The following is a 24,488-nucleotide window of genomic DNA, read 5'->3' as shown; positions in this document are numbered from 1 at the left end:
ATGCAAAGATACATTCATTTTTATAGAAGCAGAAACAGATTTATTTTTCCCTCTTCCATCTCCCACTACCCACTAAGAAGACAATACTAGTTACTACATTCTGATTTTAAAACCAGCACATTTTAGAGGTATGAGAATTTACATCTGAGAATAATAATATGTGTTTTTATCAGCAAAATGGAATTACTGAATTGGAATATGGCAGACTCTATATCTCACGAGAAAGACTACACAATAAGAGCCTTGCTTTTTTAAAGTGTTCAGGCATGCATTTTATCTGTTCTTAATCTCCCACTAACTTCTAGGACATGAACACACATTTACAGCCTTGTTGCATAATGATAGGTTTAGACAAATGCTTGAAATTAAGCATGTTCTTATGGACCATACACAATACAAGTTGTTATGTTTTATCTTAATGTGTTAGAATGTAAATTATGGAAGTTAAGAAGGAATTCAGTAAATTGTGTACCTGATGACAAAGAAGAAAATAGCAACTTGGCCTACTGTTGCAATTTAAATTGTTCCAACTTATGAATCCGAGCAATTAAGATACCTGCATGCTTCTTTGCTTGGACTGAAATTCCCCGGGTGGATGAAACTGTTCATACACATACTGAACAAATTGCCAATGTCTGAACAGTCTGATTGCAGTCTTTTACTTATGACCTGCTGAATACAGGAACTAAAGAAAACTGAATTCTTCCCATAAGAAGTCCTCCAAAGGTTCCCATTCATACTGAATACAACTACAAAGGGTTGTTCTCTGACATTGCTGTTTAAAAGACTATTAGCATTGATGAAAAAGGTTATTTTTCTACATATTTAAGTGAATTACTATATAATCTTGCAGTAAGTTGTTCTAGAAATTTGTCCAGGCTTTCAGACCTTTTGAGGATGAGGATACTCAGGTACTCAGTCTTTGCATATGGACAGGTCTTTGGCATGTAAAGAGCACGGTTCAGTTGTGTCAGTACAGAGGAGTGCCTGAGTACTTGCTTAAACATAAACAAGGACCCTGAAACATCTGCAGGACCCTGAAATCACGTACAGATTCCCATTCTCATCCAATGGGTCTTGCAGTTGCTTGAGTGTTATTCTCTGATATCATTGGCCTACAATATCAGAGGCAGGTGCTGGTGCTATAGCAGAAGAGACTGAATTGAATTTAGAAGATACAGTCATGCTAATTCTTATATCAACTTTCAAACCGATGACGTACTAATACATGGATATAAGGTCAGCTGGTTAAATGTAATCAAAATATTTTCAAGGCTCCTCAGAGGAAAAGTTACAATCTCAAATGTGCCATATTTCCTGAAATAATGAATACCCTACAATTAGAAATATAGTGAGAACATTCAGCTATTTAATCCAAGAAATTCCTGCCAAGCTATCTTTTTCATTTATAATAGTCTTTATTAATCTTTCATGAAATTAATATTCCCCACAAAATGCGTGCTTTCATTTTTTTACTCCTCACTAGGCATAATTACATTGCCACAAGGAAACAGTGAGTTTTCAAATTAAAAGCATGCATAGAATAAAAGTGTAGTTCACGTGAAATATTCTACTGAAGTTCAGAATTCCTAAAACTCTAATAAAATTAAATTGTTTATTGTTCCTGGTCACTCATGGATAGCTCCTAAAATATACTCAATGAGCTGATCAGCACATTCATCATATCCTGTGTTCCAGGCCTTTGGTTCCTAGTTCACAAAGTGATATTTACATTTTGGCACAGCTTCACAGAGGAACTAAGAAGTGCTTAGAAGCATCAATGTTTTATGATCCTGGAAGCACAGCATCATCCATAGTTTTCAGCTGATGCCCTGAAGAGTCTGCAGTAAGAGGCACCTCAGAACAGGCTGCAAACCTGACAACCTGCTCAAGGATTCAGCAGCAAGCTCTGTGGATGATCTGACACCTTTCTGTGGATGTTCCTACACCCTAAGTTTTTAATGTTGCTACCTTGGCACACCGATCCAGACTGGTAGAGAATGACTACTTACACTGTGTAAGAAAAAGAAATTAGCATACACATTTTCAGGTCTATTACCTTATGTTCTTATTGAAAAAGAAAAAAAGTGATTATATGATTATAATAACTGTTTGTGCATGCTTCAGTAGGTGTACTATTCATGCACTATCAAATCATCACTTTCTTTCACTTCCAACTAAAATAAATGGAGAAATGGCTCATCTGTGAACTCTGCCGCCAAAAGGCTTTCTTAATCTTCCATCTTTCTAAGCAAGTTCTAGAGTCACTGTATCTGCACATGGGGAGTAGCTAATATTGGACAAAACAATGATTTTATTAGCTCTCCTCTGACAAACATTCCTGTAGCACTGAAGTCTCTGATTTTTCCAGATTTCTAAGACTGCAGTATTGCAATACTGAGAACTGCAATAACTTGGGGACTAGTATAGAGACTTAAAGGAATCTGCTGGCAAAATAGGAGAGTGTAAGTTCAATCACAAAATAGAAACTTAATTGCCCCTGCCTGTCATGATAACGGTAAGTGTGGAAATCTGCATGATGTGAGGAAATCTGAAGGAAAAAAAAAAAAAAAATAAAAAGTGAAATCTAGAACTATTTGAGTGGATGACTTTTGGGTTTCTAATGTCATCATCAAACTTTAAAAGAATATGGAAATACCCCTACATTATTTTATTCTTCTTAGATAATCGGAAACAGTTGCACATTTAGTATTTTTACTTAGACTTCAGCCTAATCTTGATCCAAATACAGCAGGGGTGTATTTTCTCTCCATTTAATGAGGCCAAATCTCATGCTGGCCTTTTGTAATTCTTTCAGATTCTTTCTTTGACAAGACTTTTCACAGACTAAAATGTGGTGCAATATTTATAGTCATCACTGCAAGTGCAGAACCAGAACTATGGTATTCAGTTAAAAGCTAGAGGCTTTTGGTTGAATTATCAGATCTCTTTGTTTCAGACATAGTTGTTTGAATCTGACTCACTGTTCTATTTCAGGAGTAACTAAAGGCATGCAATACAGAGGAATCACTTCAGTGAGCTGGTATTACACTTTCCATTAAGAAAGAAAATTATATTGCAATTAATTTATAATTTGTAGTGCTAGAAAAGAATTTTGTTGAATGTTGTTTGTGATTTCACATTTCCAATTCTCTCATTAATTTTTCTTTTCATAAAAATATGTCTTTGTATTATTATCTAAGATCTGATCCATTCTTTGTATCTTTAAAGATGGAAGAACCAGCCACAAAAATTAGTCCACACAAATCAAATCCAATTGCCATTAAAGACCAAGTACAAGCAAAAAAAAAAATCTTAAAAGCTCCTATGCATTGCTGGTGGCTAATACTGCCATCCAATTAGTCAAGCTTAAACTGTTATAAAAAGGATAAAAGAAATAGGTCAAGCTAACCAAACAATAAGAAAACCATTAGGAAATGCACTTAGCCCACCTGTCTCCTTGGTCAGTTAACTCTATTAACTAGCTAATCAAAAGCATTAAAAATAGCACAAGAATGGAGTTTTAAATAGTCACTTCAGATCTCCTGTCTTCAAATCAGAACTCACAGATGTGAACATTCACCACTGTCTTTTGTGATCTAGAGCAGAAAACAGTCTATTTTCTGAAAAGCAATTAACATTGTGCAGGGCTTATCCTTAAAAAACTCCAGCCAATTACAGTGAACCAGTTTCAATAGTTATGAGCTATTAGTAGGTTATCAGCCATGGAATAAGCCAACTATATATTGCTGTACATAGAATATTAACTTCATTTTTCCTAAGACAAAATAAAAGGAAAAAGAAGTAAGTGATAACAGAAATTAAGAACACTCAGTGTAAGAAAATACTAGCTATCCAATGTAATCCACTGTCTCCAGTGATCCAGTGTAAAAGAACCTTAATAAAACAGCCATCTGCCTGTGAATTTGAAGACCTTGTATCAGAAGGAATTCATAAAAATGTTTGTATACAGTCATGTATCCATGTGAAACTAACCGCTATTTATTTACTCTGATAAATGCTGCTATCTGCCTGCATACGGTAGAGACAGAAATTACCCTGTTATTACAGAGTAAATCTCTGAAAAAATATAGCAAAAAATACCTTCTGATAACATAAAAACCTAGCTAGAGCTCTACCACTTCCAACTCTGCTACTTATCTGTGTTAACAGGATAATTCAAATACATTTTTAAGAAACAGGTAGTGGTTAAAATCTGCAGTTATTTGCAATGTGAAACGTATTCATAGATGAAAACTTTAAACAAGCACTTAAAAATAGCGTTTGGTGCTAAAAAGACACTGTATTCTGTTGCAAAACAGCTTCAAGACTACCAACATATTCTGCAAGATTTATACATAATACACAAAAGATATCCATGGAGAACATTTTTCCCTCCTAATTTAATTCACTGAGACGTCTGCCATCTGTTCTCATTCATTTCATGGTCTGCAGTTGATGCTGTACTGATTCTAAGCCTATTAGTGTCCCTAATGTAAAATTATATGAATGTAGAGACAAATCACATTCACCTTTAAAGAAAAAAAAAAAAAATTGAAAAAAAAAAATTGCTTTGCAGGATAGTTTTTTACATAAACAGAAACTGAAGTGGTGAATTGTAACTACTAGCAATACATTAGGCTAGTGGTGTCCAAACTAAGCTGCTTCCATCTTGTCTGTATACTAGTTAGCTTTGAATTTAGTAGACAAATCATTAAAAGCTAACATAAAATCAAATGAAAAAATAAGGAGCTATTAGAGAAGAAAAAGATAACAAAACAAAGCATTTTGCTACATTGCAAAATCTGTGTTGTATAAATATCTTGCAAAATGCAGTTCTGATCTCCATTTCAAAAAGTTGCACAGAAGGCAATATTGCAGCTTATCACGAGTATAAAAAAGCATCAGGATGAGGAATATCTGAGCATACTGGAGATGTTCATCTTGGAAAATTAACAAATCTGTCTTTATCTATGTCCTTCTATGATTTGTCTTTAAAAATTCTGGCCACTGACTATGAATAGACACCAAACAAACTGAATCTTTGTTTTGGCATTCTGTGCTTCTTACAGTGCAGCTGACACAACCCTGATGACTGCTCATACCATCTTCCCAAGTCTTCTTCTCAAGCAGGTTCTGCATCTTGCATTAGTTCTCTTTGCTGAGTCATCTGCAGCCTAAGGTAGCAAGTTTAGACAGCTCTTGTATACCCATCTTGCAGCAGGTTGATTCATACAGTGGAACTGATTAGTCTCTAATGCTGAAAATCCTAGTTTGGTTTGACAACTGCTTTGCCAAAGAGGATATGATGCCATGAGTATCCTGGCATAGATCTGCCAAGACAAGCTACTGAAGCACTGCTGCCTAATTCCACACTCAGTAATTTCTAAAATGGGGGTCTTTGTTGCAATTCTTATTAATATTTGGCCTTCTTTAATATTTTGAAAGCCAACAACAAAGTAGTAATAGTGGTCTCCTCTGGGGTCAGAAAATGGTGAAAATTGTTCAGCTAGGTATAATTTCTTCCTTATGTTTCTCTCATGTGAAAAATCTTTCCAATAGGCACCAATACTCAATGCCATCCATGGGGAAATAAAATTAGTTGGCCACAGCTCAGGGACAATTCTCAAAAAGCGGTTAGAATTCAGCATGGGTGTCTGATTGTGATTTTAATATTAAATATCAATAAAATAAATCTTGGAGATTTGTCTCTGCAATAAACTGCAATCAAAGACTACAAAAGAGGCAGAGCTATAGCAGCAAAATTCCCCAACCACTTTTCTTGCTTCCCACCCACCCATCACACAGATTGCAACCATTTTTCAGAAAAGCTGTAAAAAGAACTAAATTGCTTAGGCAGGCTTTACGTACTAAATGTAGAAGGAAAAAAAAAATCTGTGTTTCACTACTTATACGCTCAAAAAGCTCTTTGAAATTGCAAACACTCATCAGCTTTCAACATAACAAGAACTTGAAAAACACAGTAGTTGTTTGAACACTATCTCCAATACTCTTCTCTGATTCCAGAGGACAATACGGGAAGGAAAGTGCATTTGATTTTTCATTAGAGGAAGATACAGCTGTGACAGTTGGAGTGATGGAAGGGCCAGCAGTGCTTCTCTTCTGTGTAATTGTAGACACTCTAAGGAACATTTACCTACTTTCCAGCTGCTTGTTCTTTTTTACAGAAGAAAAAAAGACCTTTCTATCATTAGTCCCTATTATACTTTATATGCAAACAAGCCAAATAGTACATTTGGTGTTTCTACAAAAAGAGAGCAATGAGGTCAAGGAAATCAGCAGGGACAGTATTAAAATGTGACACAAACCTCCAGGCTACCAGACAATTATCTAAGGCCTACTCCTGGCAATGCTGAGTGCAGTGGCTCTTTCATTTAGGCAGACACACTCAGCTAGAGCCCTCCTGCTCAAAGTCAATGAGGGTCAAGCTGCTGCTTTCAGGAAATGCCCTGATTTTATGAGGCCACTGATCTCAGCATTGTCAAAGATGTAGACTTCTCTATTAACAACAAAAAAAAAAAAAGAGATCTAAATTAAAATCTTTCCTCCAAATTTTTACCTCACTTACAATCAAGTTTATGGTTGTTGGAGGGAACTACAAAGATGAACAACAGAGAAATATTGTCTAGATTGGCTTAACAGTGTCTCCTCTGTGGTGTCTACACACACAGCATGCAGGAAAATCACAATGGCATCTACTTGTGTATTTGTACTGCATGAGTCCTGATTGTACAGTTCAGAAACCAACTAACAAATAACATGAGGGTAACTGGATGGGGACAAGCTTCATTCTGTCTTTCATTTAGCAAGCTCATTATCCTTGAGTCTCAGACTACGGAATTTACTGTACAGAATTTCAGCCAAATCAGTCCCTGGACCTCTGTCTCTTTCTATCATTATACATACCAGTCCAAGCTGTTTGGATGCAAGGGCAGCTGCCTGGCATTCTGTATTACAGACAGTGAGGGAGGAGCTGGGATGCAGCACTGATGCTATGGGACATCAGTCATTAGGGTAATTCCTTGTTACAGCCTTGCACTTTGGCTTCTCTTCTGTGAGTGTGACACACTCACATATGCTACTTCCCTAGACAGATGACTTCAAAGATTTGTAAAAGTTGTTAGCAGCATTCTCCTCCAGAGACTATTCTGTATCTGCTGCCATTACTGGTCTGGCACTCCCCAAACAGATTGACCCACTGCAGACAGCAGCCATAAGCATTAGATATTTCATCTTTAGAGAACTGGTAAAAATGTTTTTTTAACAGTTTAATGCAGCACTTAATCTGAAGACCTGATCAGTGGAGAATGGTCACAAACAAGGACTGGTAAAACATTGACTTTCTCTGTAAGTGACCTAAGTGGCAGAAAGCATCCTGGAGTAAAAGCAAAGAAGCACATAGATCTCTCTGGCTGGACAGTTGTTCCACTGAAATTTTCATATTTGTATATATGCACATTTGAAGAGGCTGAAAAGTACTTAATTTTGCTGCCTGGCACAAACAAATTTAAGTATTAAAGATGATTGAGCTGTTTTATAGTCTGACATAATCACTGCTAAAAAAATACCCAAAAAATATTGATGAATATGAATTATTTCACTCTGCTTCTATACATGTAGAAGAGTAGAAATTCAGTAAAAAATGACAGCTAGTTTCTGATTATTCTAATAATTAAATAATAGCATTGTCCCAACTCTCTGATGCACCATCTTTTGTTCATAAGTGCACAACATACTTCTGTTGAGAGAGATGATAGATCTAATAGCTCATTTACATTTTAAAAGTATTTCCTAAGGGACAAAGCTCCTGTCAGAGCCAGAGAAATGAAGATTTAGTACTTCAAATGAAAAAGTGGTAAAATGGGTAGAAGAAGCAGAAGTTTTTGAAACAACCTTTTGCAAATACCATGATAAGATGATGTTTACACTTCTATATGATGAAGAATATGTGAAAATTAATGCAATGGAATAATCTGAAGCTATATATAGACTAAATGTCCAAGTTTTATACTTGAGGATTGCATTGAACATTACATTGATAAACATTTGAGGACACACTGCCCTCAGTCTGACATGAACCTGAATAGGAAGAAGTTCCAAGAATGGTTTTATATCAACATAGGACCCCATTCCAGAAATGAGTCCACTTAGACAGTTTCCCTGCACAGGCAGCCTTAGATAATTTTCTAGGGCTTTATACTGAACAGGTATATATTTTTGTGAACAGGTCACTACAGAACCAGAACTTATACATTTAAGAAAGATATAAGCAAACAACTAAAACAAAACAGGAAAAAAAAATCAGGAAAAAAAAAAACCAACAAAACTGTTTGATTATATATGTACTGTTGGCAACAGATAAACTTTCTTTGATAAAGCTGAGATGGTAGCACTATGAATAACATTGTGCAGAGGCTTTAATAATACCTAAATACCTGATTTTCTTTTCCAGTTGCAGGGACTTTACCAACACTCGTCATTAGAAATCAGACAGGAAAACTGGATTTTTTGTCTTTCTTCTGTAATTTTTTAGAGGCTTGCACTTGCGTAAGACTTCCTATCATGGCTTTTGTCTATGCCAGACACCATGCACAATGTTCCCAGATTACAGTGGAGATTTCTTCAAAACCTAAATAGTAAATCTAGATTTTGATTACCATCAAAATAAAATGCTTATAGATAGCATTTTTAATATAGCTTGAGTGAATAATTTTTCAGACTATAATAATGACTCTGTTTATTAAAAAGAGGTATAAGATATCTGGGAAATAAATCTATTTATTAAATGAAACAATATAACACTTTCCCATAGTTTCATCGTACGCCAGCTCTGAGTATGTGCTTGAATCAGCAGTAATTGGATTATTTTTTTGACTTTATGGTCACCTGCAAACTATTCTGAACATTGTATAGACAAGAAAAACATTTATATTCACTGTTAATAGTCTGTAGAACAAAACAACATGTCAAGCAGATCCCTGAGATAGCAGTATGCGCTCACATTAAATTCACAGCTAGTGAAGCATGATGTTCATGAACCCAATATCCCAGTTAGTAAACCTTAACTGTGCTCCAAATAAGACAGACCATCCCGTGTTCTCTTCAGAATGGGTCCCCCAACGTCCCTACTTTCAGGCTGGGTAACACTGGATCAAGCTTGGGTCTTCCAAAGCATAGATAACATTAATTCCAAAATGATTATTATTTCATTCATCTTAGACTGCCCCAAATGATCTATTTTACTTTACACTGAAAAATACAGCAATTTTACTGTTTTCAAAGCTATTGCCAAAATAGTGCTTATAAGTCAGAGCTTCTAGAGGATATTCAGTGCCAGTAATATGAGGAATCACATTAGAAGTTTAGAGATGATCTTTGCAGACCATATTTCAGGCATGCTACCTGGGAAATGTGGGGAAGCCTGTACAGATGAACTTAATACTACTGCTATCTTAAATAAACAAGGCAGTCAGCAGAACTCCATTTGTAAGATCTAATGCCTTCTGTTTCTCAGATACTTGGTCAAACACATGCCTCCTATAATTATGAGGAATTCCAACCAGCTTTAATAAAAACAATGGTTACTTGTTAAAGTGAGTTTGATGCCTTCTGAGGTGGTCACAAAGGCTCGCATTAGGCTTGCCTCCCCATGTCCACATCAACAGTGAAAGGAGAGATTTCACCAGAGCTCAAACCTGTGCTTGACTGCTCACTGAAGGAATCTTCTTCTCTTCATTGACTGTAGAGAGAAACAAAGAAAATAAATTGTTGTCTAAAACATGAACAGTCTATCTTCTATATTTCTTTAACCAGGCACATTTCTTAAAGGAGAAAACTACTTGTATAATCTGAAAATCCATTAAGTAGTTTTATTAAAGGGTCCTTCATAGTTTAAGTTGGTTAATCAAACATGTAGCAGTAGCCAGTAAATTCTAAGGAAGAATGCATTATTTTCATGATTAATTGCATGCATATCCCTAAATTAGTTCATTGCAAGGATGGCAACTTATATTTAATAAGTAAAGCATCTGTTAAAACCACAGTTTATCTCTGAAAAATCCTCCTAAGTGAAACTGAAACTGATAAATTTGAAAAGGCAAAGCCAAGTTCATATTATCATATTTAATCCAACGTCATATTTGGGGTGAGATACTATTAGCATAAAATGTGAGTTGTTTGCAGACGATGGATTCTTATTTACATGAATCATTTTGATGCCTGCATGGATATTTTCCTCTCTCAAATATCCCACTGAGATCTTACTAACTTAATTCTAAACTTAATTTAACATGCATAGTTTCAATTATAGTGAAACACCAATACCTATTATATAGAGGCTCTTCTAGTGCCTGATCAGCACTGGAGAACAAGGAAGTATCTTTATTAAAAGATTTGACTAACAGAAATAAATTAAAATGTGCCATAATTTGCTAATGAAAATGTATCTCTTGAAAGCATCTCTATTAATTATTTTCAGAAACATCAACAGTCATGAATAGTGTCAAAAAATATAATTTTAAAAACATTTATATTGCACAGCAGAAAAAGGGTGGAACAGAAATCCAAGATACAGCACAGTTAATAAAGATGAGTCATATAAACATATTGACTTAAGGTGAATAAAATGATCAACTCTAATCTGTTCTATGATTGATATGCCATCCTCTGAACAGTTCTGCTGCAGCAAAGTTCCTGAGTTATTATTAAACAGTCATAAGTTAGAGTGATATCAGTGATTCAGGGATAACATTGGAGAATGACTCTAAAACTTTTGAAATGTGCAGATACTCAAAAATAGAGACAGTTAAAGGGGAGAACCCTTTTTCAAGGTAAAACTAACAAAAAATCTATTCATAGAAATATCTGTTACAACAATTTTTGAGTTAAAATGTATATAGAAAAAGGATTTCCTTCAGCTTTTTTGGTTGCTTATTTTTTCTTTTTCTTTATTTTCCAGTTTCAGTTAAAACTAGATGTATTTATTTATTTATTTATTTATTTTAATGAAAGGAACAGGATATTTTCAAACAGCTTCTAGCCATTTCTCTTCTATCACTGATTATTCTGAGCAAAAACCATTTTGCATTTAAAAGGAATAAGTGAGAAAAATTCAACGGTGAGCTCCTAGGTTTGAATTCTGTGGTTCTCATGCTAATAACAATTATTCTGCTTCAAATGAAACCAAATTCAGGTCTATTGTTTTCTCTGTTTAAAAGTAAACAAAAAAAACAAATCAATAAATAAAATCTTACCAGATCTCCATCTGGGCTGTGTACGCAGTGAAAACTGACTGTAATTCTAAATATTCTAGTTTAAGCCTGTGCTGTTTTTTAATGAGTCTATACCTCCTGTGGAGTAACTGGCAAAAATGAATAGGGGACTTCATGAGGATTAATATATTTTATGTCTGCTCGTTGCTATTCTGGCCTCTTTTCACATGTAATATATTTCTTTGAGGATGTAAAGGAATCAAATATGGCAAAATGAAAGACTTCACTGAATGGCTGACTTATGTGAAAGATGTCCACCACACTAAGTACATTTGTAATGAGACGAGTTCTGTGCTAACTTCCATTCAAAGCCATACACACGCTTTGTCTCTCAAAGTGGTAACAAGAAAGAAAATAAGCAGAGGGTTTCATTATGGAAACATAATAACACTTGGAATAACAGGTTCTACCAGTGCTTATGTAGTATTTTGCATTTGTGTATTTTTAAAAACAACTAAAAATATGTTTAATGCAAAGTTTTAATCCAAGGCATTAGATTTTTTCCCTTAGGCTCTTTGACGGCCAAGTGGTAAACTCTTAGGAGAGGGGCAGAGATTAGAAAGCACTTAGCAAAAGTCATTGCCTTGTAATCCCGTATCCTGTTTTAGGTCAGGACAAAACAGACCAACATTCAGAAGGGAACAGAGAACAAATTTAAAGAAAAAGAGGACATAACCTCTCAAAATTTCCTTTTACTGGAGCAAATCAGAAAGAACCAAGTTGAGAAATGTTAGTATGAAACACCAGTTAGGAGGTAAGGTAAGGTAAGTAATGTAAGGAGGAGCGTGATGAAATTACCTCAAAAAACTTTTTTTTTTTTTTTTTTTTAAGGCAGATTACAGTAATACTATTGGGGTCTATTATTGAGAAATACTATAGTAATTTATATTTAACAGTAACAATCTGTAAAGGAATAAATAGGAAAAGATTTGTTCCTTGAAAATCTAACTTCCATAGTTTTTCTTTCACTTGAGAGTCTTGACTATTTGAACTAATTCTAGTATCCTCTGGGTTCTGCTAAGAAGTTATCTGTCCCAATATTCTGTCCACACCTACTTGTGTCCACATCAAACTATGCCTGATACACTCATCCATGCAGCTTTAGCTGTGCTGTTTACCCATAAACTATTTCAATGCCTCTTACCTGGTCCTTTTATTATCATTGTAGCTACTGTGGTTTGTCTTCATTTTCTCAAGTCAGTCCATACTGGGGAGCTCTATACTGCCATTTCAACTGCCCTGAGACTCAAAGATTTGCACAGCCCTAGAGTTTCATCCATACTGCAGCAACCAAGCCACTCTTAAAATCCTCCAAGCATGATTCAGTGCTATAGGTACGACAGAAAATTACAGAAATTCACCAATGGGGTTTTAGAGGGGTACACTTGCAGTATAGTAAATTTAATCACTAGGACATAGAGGACTGTTTCCAAATCACATTACTTCTCTGTAGAATATTACTGGATATTCTGTACTTAATTTTCAGCAACAGTATGTAACATGGCTAATAGATAAGGATGCTTCTTGCCTCCTTAGTCAAAGGATCACACTTGAAGATAGCACAAGCAAAGAAAAATATTACTTCCCTCAGTAGATGAATATGTCAGTCAAGACTAAAATTTTCTTTGGGAAGGAAAATAAATGGAGAAAAGGTTACAACTGCTGAATGAGTCACAGTCAAAGGTATTCTGCATGGGTAAAGTCTCCAAAAAGAGTGTACAGAATCGCTGAGTTGTGCTTATCACCAGCCTCAAGAGATACAACTAACAGGTTTACTTGAGAATATCAGGCTGATCACACGCCAGTGTACAAATCCAACCCCACTAACATTAAGTTGCGCTCTCAAAGTTTTGAATCCACACACTGGCACTGCTGATAAATATGTTAGAAAACACACTTGAGAAGGCTAAAACTTCTATTGTGAATAATTTGATACATAAGACCACAAGAGTTCTTTGTTTTCCTCCATGAGACAGCACACATTTTCTTTAGAACTTTGTGAAGAGTAAGTATAAATACTAAATATATATATATTGTTTTTTATTAAATCCATTAAGCCTGAGCACACATTCCTAGGGGGTTATTGATTATCTCTTAACCTATCTTTCAAAGCTAGTCATTACATTTGTTACTCTGAAAATCTAGCCCACTTAACATGTTGGGCTGATTCATGCTTTTGAGCATCCTACAGTCATTCAATTAGAACTGGTTAACATGAGTGAGCTTTTATGGAAAAAGAAATCAACAAACAACAACAACAAAAACAGATTATGTGATTCAAAATCTAATCTTATTGCTGAAGCTTCCTCACAGGAAAAATCTATTCTTACCATCTTAGCAAAATTCTATTGATAAAACATTTTTATTTTTTTTTTAAATAAAAGGCATAAAAATAAATTGCTTCGCTGGCCCACTGAGGCTTAAAGCCTGAGGAATCAATACTCCTATATTTTATGTTCATTATAACCCAACAGTTGTTCTTCCTTTATGCTGCTGAAATCCATTCTGAAAGCTTTTTGAATTATTAACCCTGAGAAGCAGGGTTCTGACTTCTGATACCAGCCAAGGAACCTGGTTTCCTCCAGATTTAATATAATATTGATTTACAAGAAATTACAAACAGAATCCAATTAAAAGAGTCATAAAATTTTCTAATATTCTACCTAGAACAACTTGAAAAATCACAATTGTAAAATATCTTAAATGGAGTTTTATAATTTATAAACAGCCAAATGACTGTCTTGGACTGAAAAAAAGCAGATGAGAGCATTTTGTTTCCATTTGGACTGATTTGAAGCAATTTGTGGTAACTGTGGCGTCTACATAGGTACCATGGGTTCTTGCTACCATAAGCCTCTTGTACTCTCAGTTTAGATCCTTAACCCTCTCATCTGCTGAGGTCTCTGTTCAAGAATATTTTGCTAACAGTCTGAAAAAAGTAGCAGAGGAGAACTATTAGTCACACCTTTTAGTTCATATTAGTCACCAGCCTTCGCTACTGATTTAAATCACAGGAAAAAACAAACAAACAAACAAAACCATACAATATTTAAATCACAGTGCTATGATTGAAAATCACTTTCATCAATCAGATAGATTCTCAGGAATCACACAATATGGTTTTTATCCAACAAAGCTTATCTTCAGATGAGAAAGAACTGGGCACTTTTCAGTTCTAGAGTATTCAGAGAGCCTATTATCCCAGCATGAAACCTATAAAGCACACAGAAAATTAAGAGCAAGAGCTTTTCAAAATTATGCATTTCTACTTTGGAAAAATAGCAATGTTGCAATTCCAGTCTTGAGTTCTGTTTATCCAAAAGTTATATAAAAGCATCAACTCATGAAGATTACACAAGCTTCAGAATGAGGCTTTAGTATAACTCGTCTATAGGATTTGACTCAACTTTTTTTTTACTTACACAGCGTGAGAACTTTTCAGATTTGTTTTAGGGGTTTTACTTCTTCTTAGACTCCACACCAAGATCATAGAACCATAGAATGTCTTGGGTTGGAAAGGACCTTAAAGATTATTTATTTCCAACATCCTTCCATGGGCAGGGTTGCCACACACTAGATCACGTTGCCTAAGGCCTCGTCCATTCTGGCCTTGAATACTTCCACTTCATATTTAAAAGTGTTTAAGCTATCAGAGACCCCAAAGTTGTAATTGCAAGACCTACACTAACAGGATACTCAAAGAGTTACCTTGAGTTTTTATGTTGGTAGATTATACTACCTGAACAGATATGGTCTCATGATCACTGTTAAAATATCAGGCTTTCTCTAGATATATCATTATACTTTCACTATGAGAGATAACTAGTCTCATTACACATCTAGTTAGGTGGCAAGGTGGATCAATGGGGTTCTGAACTCCTGAGCCTCAGCCTGTATCCTGATTTCCTACATCAACCTGTCTCAACAAGATTTCCCCCATAATAATGCTCAGGCACAGCTGGGATACCATATGCTAAAGGCAGCCCCCAGAAATGAATGTACAAAAGGAAGGACTAAATTTGGGCTTCTCTCTGCATAATCCTCCAACAGTATTCCAGTAAGATTTAATACCTTAAACATCTCCATATGCCTGTATGCCACACCCCATAATATATTCATTCTGAGTTTCACACAGTTCTCATGTTACTTCATGCTACTGACACTTTAAAATGACTCTCTCCACCCAAATGCACACATAATAACAATTTTGTCTTGGGCTGAAGCCAAGGAGAAATACAAAGAATATATAAATTCATAAGGGGGAATGATCTCTGTCTCTGTTTTATTAGAAGTACAAAACTCATGCTGGATACAGGTATTAGGTAATTATTTGCTTCATTATAATATACAAAGTATGATTACAACAGAATGACAGGTGTAGATCAGCCAGACTATCTCTTGTGTATATACACACTTGGGAAATTGGTCAGGGGTTAGAAAAGGGAATATCATAAATGGCTTTTGGAACAATTTTAAGAATTACTGAAAAATCTTTTCATGACTGTTTAAAGAGGAGCCCTCCTCCCTCTCATATATACATATATATATATATATACATTTATTTATTTTTTTCTGGCATAGAATATACTTTATTATTAAAGATATAAAATGATCTTTAAATTTATTTTTTTTTAATCATTTCGTTGTGAAGTAAAGCATTTAGAGCATGATATTCAGGAATGCCTTTACCCTGATGGGATATCACAGATGTAGGACTATGAATAGCTGCAAACTCTTTATGCTAAGGAATTTAAAACAGCTCAGCAAACTTTTGCTTCAGAATACACATAGTGGCATGCCGCAGAATAACCAAGGCCTCGCATACAGTTGTGGATAAGATCAAATCCAAAGTATGGCACTAATGTTGGTAAGCATCCCAGAACTCAATTGTATTAAAACATATGGTTTTCACTCAACAGCATGACAGCAGTGACATGTCATGGCACCCTCCTGTAAAGCTTTAGCCTGTGATTATGAATATATTTGATATCAGCTAACATTGTTTAAAGGACTATAGCTCATTTAGCTCCTAGACAAAAATCTCTGCTGACACCATATTTGACACCAGTTCCGACAGTTGTTACAGATTTAAACTATGAAAGGCACATAATGAATGAGTGAAGGCCCCAGCTGTGTATGCAAGCTGACAGGCGGAATATCTCTTTTCATGAGATCTGTTTGGAATATCTACTGGTTTTCACAGTAGTGCTTATATAATTTTCATCAAGTAAAAATTCCTTGGGAAACCCAGAGAACAAGCAAGACCTGATTCTATACTAACAGTTTTGTTTGTCTCTCTGACACAGATGAAAAATCTCAGCTTCCCAGAAACTAGGTCAGTGCTTCATATTTTATACTCTTTCATAATGTTCTCTCAATGCTTTCTCAAACCTCCCGTGATGTTCTTTCTATAAGCCCTCTCTAGCTACTACATATTTCTGTATGCAAAATCAGGAGATACAGTCTTCACTTGGCAAAGCCAGAACTGAACTGTGCAGTCACTTTCTCTGACCTTTCCTGACAAATAAATAAATAAATAAATAATAAAATAATAATAATAAGTTAAGAACAGCACAAATCAAGAACATCTCTGTAAACACACATTTATGGAGTGGCAGCACTGTCACTATGAACTCCATTTCTCATTTTTGGATCTCAGGACAGACCTTGCCACTTCCAGCCAATTTGACTCAAAACCTTTGGCCTACTCATGCTCAGGCCATGAGTTCACAAAGCTCACCTCTGGCATGCCATGGGTTTATACTGGTTTTATTTGGAGTTCAGAATGTGGAGAAGCAGAACAGCTGACACTTTCTAGTACTGAGCATTTAGACAACATTATGGCATAGTAATATTTTGATAAAAACAAACTGAAAACATCAAATCATCCTTCCTGAAACATTTTGAAATTTCAGCCTTCTCAGTCTAAACATCCTAAAAGTTATGCTATGAACAGGGAATATATATTTTGCATTCTGTCCTTGGGTCTGCTGCATAGACCACAAGGTGCAAAAGGAAGGGATAAGGTAAGTCTCAGATAAAATTCATACACTATTTGGGGCATTGATCCCAAGGCAGACCCCTGGGGGACTCCACTCATTACCGGCCTCCTCCTGGACATAGAGCCATTGACCATCACCCTCTGTCAGCAGCCTTTCAACCAATTTCTTATCCATCACGTGGTCCACCCATCAAATCCATATCCCTCTTATTTGGAGATGAGGATGTGGTGGGGCATCATGTCAAAGGCCTTGCTCAAATCCAGGTAAATGAAATTGGTCGCCTTTCCTTTGTCAACCAACGCTGTCACTCCATCATAGAAGATTGGTTAAGCATGACCTTCCCTTGGTGAAGCCGTGCTGGCTGCCTAGGATCACACGCTCATTATGGCAATCTGCCATCCACATTCCACTGCAGTTATTTGTAAACTCAACTACACCACTGATAAAAACCTGTACTTCAAAACTTCTTACAATCAATATCATGCAGTACCAAATTTCCAATAGACTAAAAAAAATCAAAATAAACATCCTTTTCAGAGAAACGTTTGTTCATTTTTTTATACATCAGAAAGTTAGACCCTGATCGAGCTTAGAATGGCTCTTTACCTGTTAAAAATGTAACTAATTAATATACAATGATATTACAAGACTCTGTCAGAAGGATGTCTGAATAATCCATTTCACCAGCCATGGTGACTTTGCTGGCAGCTTCCCTATGGAAACAGCTGGTACCTAGCTGCTCCCAAGGCCTGCGTCTCTCCTCAACATTTGGTGTTTGCCAGTATTTTGGACTCCTCTCTAACTCAAGTTTTTATGCTAATAAGGTTACATTAAAAACTTTCTGTTATTTTCACACATACCAAATCTTTTAATGACCTCCCCAGCACTTTGTCAATGCGTCATACTGGAATCTCTCAAAACACTTATCCAGACGCCGACTGGGATAAACATGCATCCTTAACCTACACAATCTATATATTATTGGATCACATTATCTGGAGTACTGAGATACTCCTGTAACCATATTATCACAAGATTAGCTACAACACTATGACCAGCAATATATCGGAAGTAATTTGTCATGTTTTAACCTGTCATGAGGTTACTTAACAGGAAACTGAATAGCCCACAAAGCTTAGCACCCTTTCAGAAAGACAGCTGCTTGTGGCCACCGAAATATGTCCTTTTGCAGGAGACAATGCCTTCTAGGCATTACTCTTGCCCACCCTTTAGTGTAGTTTCAAATCCACTTGGATATATTTTCTATGTATGCCATAACCCCCATGCCTTGAAAGGACCTGAATGTTATTTTCTAAAATGAAAATGGAAAGAAGTTTTGGAAGTGCTTTATTTTGTTTAAGATCAAACAGTTGGATATGCAAAACGAAAAAATGTGTGTGGTGGATATATCATCATGCCTTCCTATCTACCAGCACTAAAAATTCATCATTATATAAAGAAGAATGTTTATCAGCAATCGGTTTTTTGTTCTCACTCTCTGACTAGATGAATATGAACCTGGCTACAATGAAAGAATTGTGTTGTTCTGCTGTTTCTTTGTATTCTTAATTACAAGTAGTGCTTCTCTTCAGTGTCCAAGATCTTTGCAGACTGACATTTCCATTTAAGTCTAGGAACACTGCTTTTTCTTTCCTCAAATTTTATGTTGAAAATTCTGTTGAATTTTCTTATTCTATCTTTAAAACGTGACAGCTATAAAACAGGAAAAGATTAGTAGCTTCCTGTCAGGTAAAACTTGCAAAACACTGATGATAAAGAACCTCAGAAAAAACAAAAACAAAACAAAACATAACAAAAAAAGAGCAACAACAACAACAACAACAACAAAAACGTTGGCTGAACAGAAGTTAGATTGTATTGGTAAGTTAATACAAACAGAGAATGTGCTCAGATGTTGAAAGGTCATTGCTTACGTGATTAAAAATCGGGTAAAACCTTTGTCACATTTATAACTCACAATTATAGTCTCCCAAACAATTTCTAGGTGGTGGTGGTGTTTTTCAGATAATGTTTCCAATAAGCAACGGAGATGAAACCATGCAATTTTGACAGACTTCCTCTGGCACAATCCATCGGCATTGTGCCAGCAAAGTCACACCTGCATCCTCACGTCTATCCTTACACAATGCAGGAGGCACTGCACTGTGATATATAAAAGCATTTTGTTTCCGAGATTACTTATTTTTCAACATGACTGCACTCAGAGAACGAGAACCAAGATGTCTTACACAGGAAAGAGGTGTGTTTAGTACCATCAAAATGATAAAGGCAAGATGAGAGAAGGATCTGACTCTGCATCATCTCACTGGGAAGTATGCAAATCCTGTCTGGTAGTGAAGACCGAAGCAAAGAACTCATTGAGTACCTCAGCCTTCTTAGCTGTCGTAGCCAGTTCTCCTTTCTCATTTTTAGGAGAAGGTACTGAGCTGAGCAGATATAATCTGATTGAACACTGGCCCACTCTTGCCAGGTACAGTTAGATGGCTGAGAGGATATGTTCTTGGTCCTTATCCTTAATTTAAAAAGTACACGTATATTTATATGTTTATATATTTTTAAATATTTTTATATAACATATATAAACAAAGCATGTAAAAATCACTAAAATTGTAAAAATCGTAAAATCCTATCTCACTAGAGTCTGGAGTGAGAAAATGGAGGGATGTCGTCGAGAAGAATAATAGAGTACATTAAAAAGACAGAACAAGAGCTGTGGCAGACTGGTAAAAGTCAGTGAGTGTTAAAGTGCTGGAGGGAAGGGGCTGTGGGTGTCTGCTAGAAGCAGATTAACAGTGTGCAATTCAGACAGAGAAATTAGAGACAGATAAAACCCATACAGCTCTTAGACAGGCAGTCTGATTTTCAAATGCTGTGAAAGTGTCAATGGCTGAAGAGAATCAGGTTTTATTTTGTGGCTATTCCTAGCCCATGAGTCATCTCTTCTGTTAATGAAGACTACTGATTACTGTATTGTCTGCTTATTGCCCTCAGAGATGTCCCAGTGAAATTCTACCTGCTGTAAACGTGCCAGCTCCAAACCTGTTGCCTAGTCAGCTATAACAGTGCACAAAAGCAAGGTTAAAGAGACGGAAATAATCTTGTCTGTGGTGATGATCTTGTAGAATATAATACCTTGGTGCTGTATGTCTGGTGCCTGCTCATGTGGAAAGGGACATTGAGCTCTGTGAAGAGGTTTAGAAATGCCTGTATCTCACAGTGTAGCCACTCTCTCATGCTTCTTACTGGGATCAGCATTTGTTACCTGCATCCTGCCAGTGACTTGAGCTGAGAATTCTACCAAGACCTTCTCTGTATATCTTAATATAAGAACCAGGTACATGACCTACATGATGGCCTGATCTACATATGAAGACTAACAGCTCTTCTAGCTTCAGCAGGAAAGAAAATTGTCCCCAGAATGACCAGCAGAAGATGTCAAAATTTTCTGACTTGAGAAGCACGGTTTCAGGTGCTCAGGCATCCTGAAGTCCATTGGTAGCTGCTGCAAACAGTATATATTGACAATTTGCTATATAGTGACTGTTGATCTGAAACCACTGGGAACAGAGCTTTTTCTTACATATCAAAGGCACAGTAGTATTTTATGCTTTAAGCAGATAGTTCTATCTCAAGAGGGGGAGTCCCCAGAGAGACTGATATTGGCTTTTCAGTATCTAAAGGGAGGCTATAAGAAAGAAGGGGACAGGCTCTTTAGCAGGTTCTGCTGTGACATGACAAGGGGAAATGGTTTCAAACTAAAAGAAAGTAGTTTTAGATTGTCTTTAAGGAATAAGACTTTTATGATAAGGAGGCACTGGAAAAGGTTGCCTGGAGAGATGGTGGATACCCCATCCCTAGAGACATTCAGGGCCAGACTGGAAGAGGCTCTGAGCAAGGTAATCTAGCAGTGAATGCCTTTGATCATTGCAGGGGAGTGGAACTAAATGATCTTTAAGGATCCCTTCCAATTCAAATGATTCTATGATTCTGCAAAGATAAAAGGAGCATATAATGGCCAGACAAACAGATGATTAGGCACAAAAACATATTCCATTCCATGACCTTTGCTAGCAACCTTCTGTTGGTACAAACGTACACTTGGAAATTTACTAGTGTAGATGTGGTCTGATACGTACCATCTGCCTTCTGCAGCACAGTGAGCATGTTTGTATGAAAAGCATGTCAGCTTAACTAGAACAATCATAGTCAGAGGGTCCAAGTGTATTCCATCTTTGCAGTATAAATTCAATGAAAAACAGAAAGAGGTGTAGTGGTATAGAAAGAATGATGGACTTGAGACACCATCCGAATGCAAATGATTGACTGAATCAGGGCAGTCTTTTTAATCTATTAGTCTTTTTAGTGTATTTTAGAGTACGTTCTGATAAATCTGTGAGCAAAATTATGATTTCTGTACACTTTCAAGTCCAGGAGCCCTTATTTGGAGGGACAATATGGCCAGACTTCTGATACACTTCACATTGTGTGTGTTATAGAAGAAGCGACCAAGACATCACAAACCTAAACGAAGAACTATGTGGAGTAGTCACAATGAAACAGAGATGTCTACTCCATTGAGGGAGCATCCATCTACAATGCTTAGTTACACACAGTGGGTACCACCACATAAACACACAGAGTGGACATTTTTACAAAATACAATGCACACAGAACTAATTAACTAACTAACTAAATAAATAAAAAGTTTAATAAAAACATATTTTCCAACTTCTGAGTCCTACAGTAATCTTTTCAATCTATCTTTTGATCAAATGTTCTCTCTTGCCTTTTCTCTGCAATGGTTAATAACTGCAAAGCAATCCAATTTCCTTACAATCGCATTTCCAAGTACATCTCAGGGGGGTCAAATTCTTTTAGTTGTGTATTTTGTGCAGTGCAGCATCCCTCTTTATTTTTTTTAAGCCACAGGGCAGATGGTCTTTTTCCAAATCATCCCATGTGTACTGGAAAAAGCATGGAGACATTCCTTACATGCCGAGTAAAGTAAGGATTAGCATGCAGAGGACAACTTTGCATCTCATTTTTCACAGTGAAGGGATTTACTCTTTCCTTATAAGTTCCCATCCATTTTTTATAAAGAGAAATTTATGCTGTTACTCACATCTGGTTTTTAATCTAGGACAAAAATTGTTACTGGAATGCTACATACATATCAGCAGTGTTATTTATACCATTACCATTAGGTCCACACTTGTCAAGGGCAAAAGAGAAACAGCAAGCAAGGAAGGAAAATCATTTTAAAAATATTAATCAATAGAAAGTTATCTATGGTCTTACAGAGGATAAAGTTGGAATAAGAGGTCAATGAAGTGATCATTCACACCAACGAAAGATAAATTCCACTGAGACTGCAAAGATATTGTGTTTCTGCAAACCATATCTGAGATTCACAAGTATGTCAAATGCTTTTCCTTGTATAAAACAGAATAGCTCTATCACCTTCTGTACTGGTAAGTGGTGTAGTTATTTCCAGTAATAGGAATTGACCTACCTATGCTAAATGTTGAATGTGATTCCTAGTTTGCATGGGAAATGAATAGCAGATTTCCACATAGCACACCAGATTTTGGACTGTAATACTGTTATAAATCCAGCAATATATATCAGCAGATTCAGAACTGACTTGAATTTTCAGATACACAAAAGCACAAAGTCATGTGGCATGTGGCAGTCCAGGTTGGTGATATTTATAGTGATCCATCCACAAGCAACAGTCAAACTGCACAAAATACAGGGATTTGTTGGGATAAATTTTCACATGTTGAATGGGACCTATTTAACCCCGAAATAACCCTTGTGTACTGTTCTTCTGGTCACTGAACAGCAGAATCACATTTCCTCATCTTATAGGGAAGGCAAGGGAATTCTCCAAGTTCAAAGTCATACAGTTGACACCAACATGTCTGGTTGTATTTATTTACTTTCCAAAATTGCCAAAAATGTTGTAGTCTGATAAAATCTTAGCATATTACAAATGACCAGAATAGTATGAAGAACACCATTGACTTCCCCCCTCAGCTTAAGGCATAAAACAATTTTAATATATCACTGAACATATCCTAACATATACTCTATTTCTCTGGGGCTGTATTAGCTCAGGAGAAGCTCCACAGGAGTACAGCTTGAAGATCAAAGCTTGACTTTGCCCAGCCCAGTTTCATGTTCACCTGAAGTAAAACAAGACTCTTCATACTTGTTCATATACACATTTTCTCAAGCTGTTATTATAAAAATACATTTTAATAGCTAATAAAGTCACTGATTTCTAATCACTGACAATTCTCATATGTGTAAAATGTTTCTCAAGGGAAATAACTGTAGTATTGCTATACAAACCTCTCCAAGGAAATGGTATAGTTTTTCTGCATATTTTTTTTTCTCCAGAAATGTTGTTAGTTTTAATTAATAATAATGAAAAAGGATAAAATCCCTGCCCAGTGAAGACAGTAATTTACAGTTAATGGACTATATAATAGTAGTAGTGATTTTCTTACAAGTCCCAGAGGCAATATATTTCAACAATGTTTGTGGTTGATCTTTTTATTTTTTATCAGTATGTTGTTTATGATTCTTCAGAGCACTGAAATCATTTAACAATTGCTTGTGTAACTCACATGTACTGTGATTATATATACTGGATTTTATATGTGTATGTGCTTGAGTTTCTTACAGCTTTATAAAACTTTTGTCAGGTTTTTTAGAGGTTTTTTTTGGATGTAAGTGATCATGGATAAAGCAGCTAACAACAGTTACTGGCTGAGGGATTTCTTCCTTCAGATATAATTAATATTACTAATGACACACTAATTTAACATGTCTCCATGTCTTCCAGCATTTCCTCTACTCCATATCCTCATTGGTGTGGCTGCTCATTTATCTTGATATTACTCATGGAATACGACACATTTCAAAGCTCCATAGCCAAAGTGGGGAAAAAGTGCATGTAACTGAATGAGAACATATGACATTAAATGACATATACAATATGCAATATGTTACACAGATATTTATATGTATATAACCTTTTGAAGAGGTACTCAGCTCTGGAACTGAAGCATTCCATGTTGAAGTAGGGAATTGCCTGGGCTGGTTGACGGGTAGCCCTGTCAGGGAGCAGCTGCATGATACCATTGTGCTCCACATGGCAATGGCA

The 24,488-nt window shown here is 36.0% G+C and overlaps 1 long non-coding RNA gene across 1 annotated transcript; it reads right to left on the bottom strand.

Annotated features, from left to right (window-relative positions):
• Nucleotides 1-9,500: 9,500 nt before the first annotated feature.
• LOC107309100 lies at nucleotides 9,501-24,449 on the bottom strand. Its single transcript, XR_001553075.2, has 3 exons — nucleotides 24,358-24,449; nucleotides 12,436-12,619; nucleotides 9,501-9,760 (listed from the first exon to the last, which is right to left on the bottom strand). It is a non-coding gene; the product is annotated as an uncharacterized LOC107309100 (long non-coding RNA).
• Between the last annotated feature and the right edge of the window lie 39 nt (nucleotides 24,450-24,488).

The sequence above is a fragment of the Coturnix japonica genome, chromosome 2 (assembly GCF_001577835.2).
Source record: "Coturnix japonica isolate 7356 chromosome 2, Coturnix japonica 2.1, whole genome shotgun sequence".
NCBI lineage: Eukaryota > Metazoa > Chordata > Aves > Galliformes > Phasianidae > Coturnix > Coturnix japonica.
This window is presented reverse-complemented; position numbering and strand designations above follow the sequence as displayed.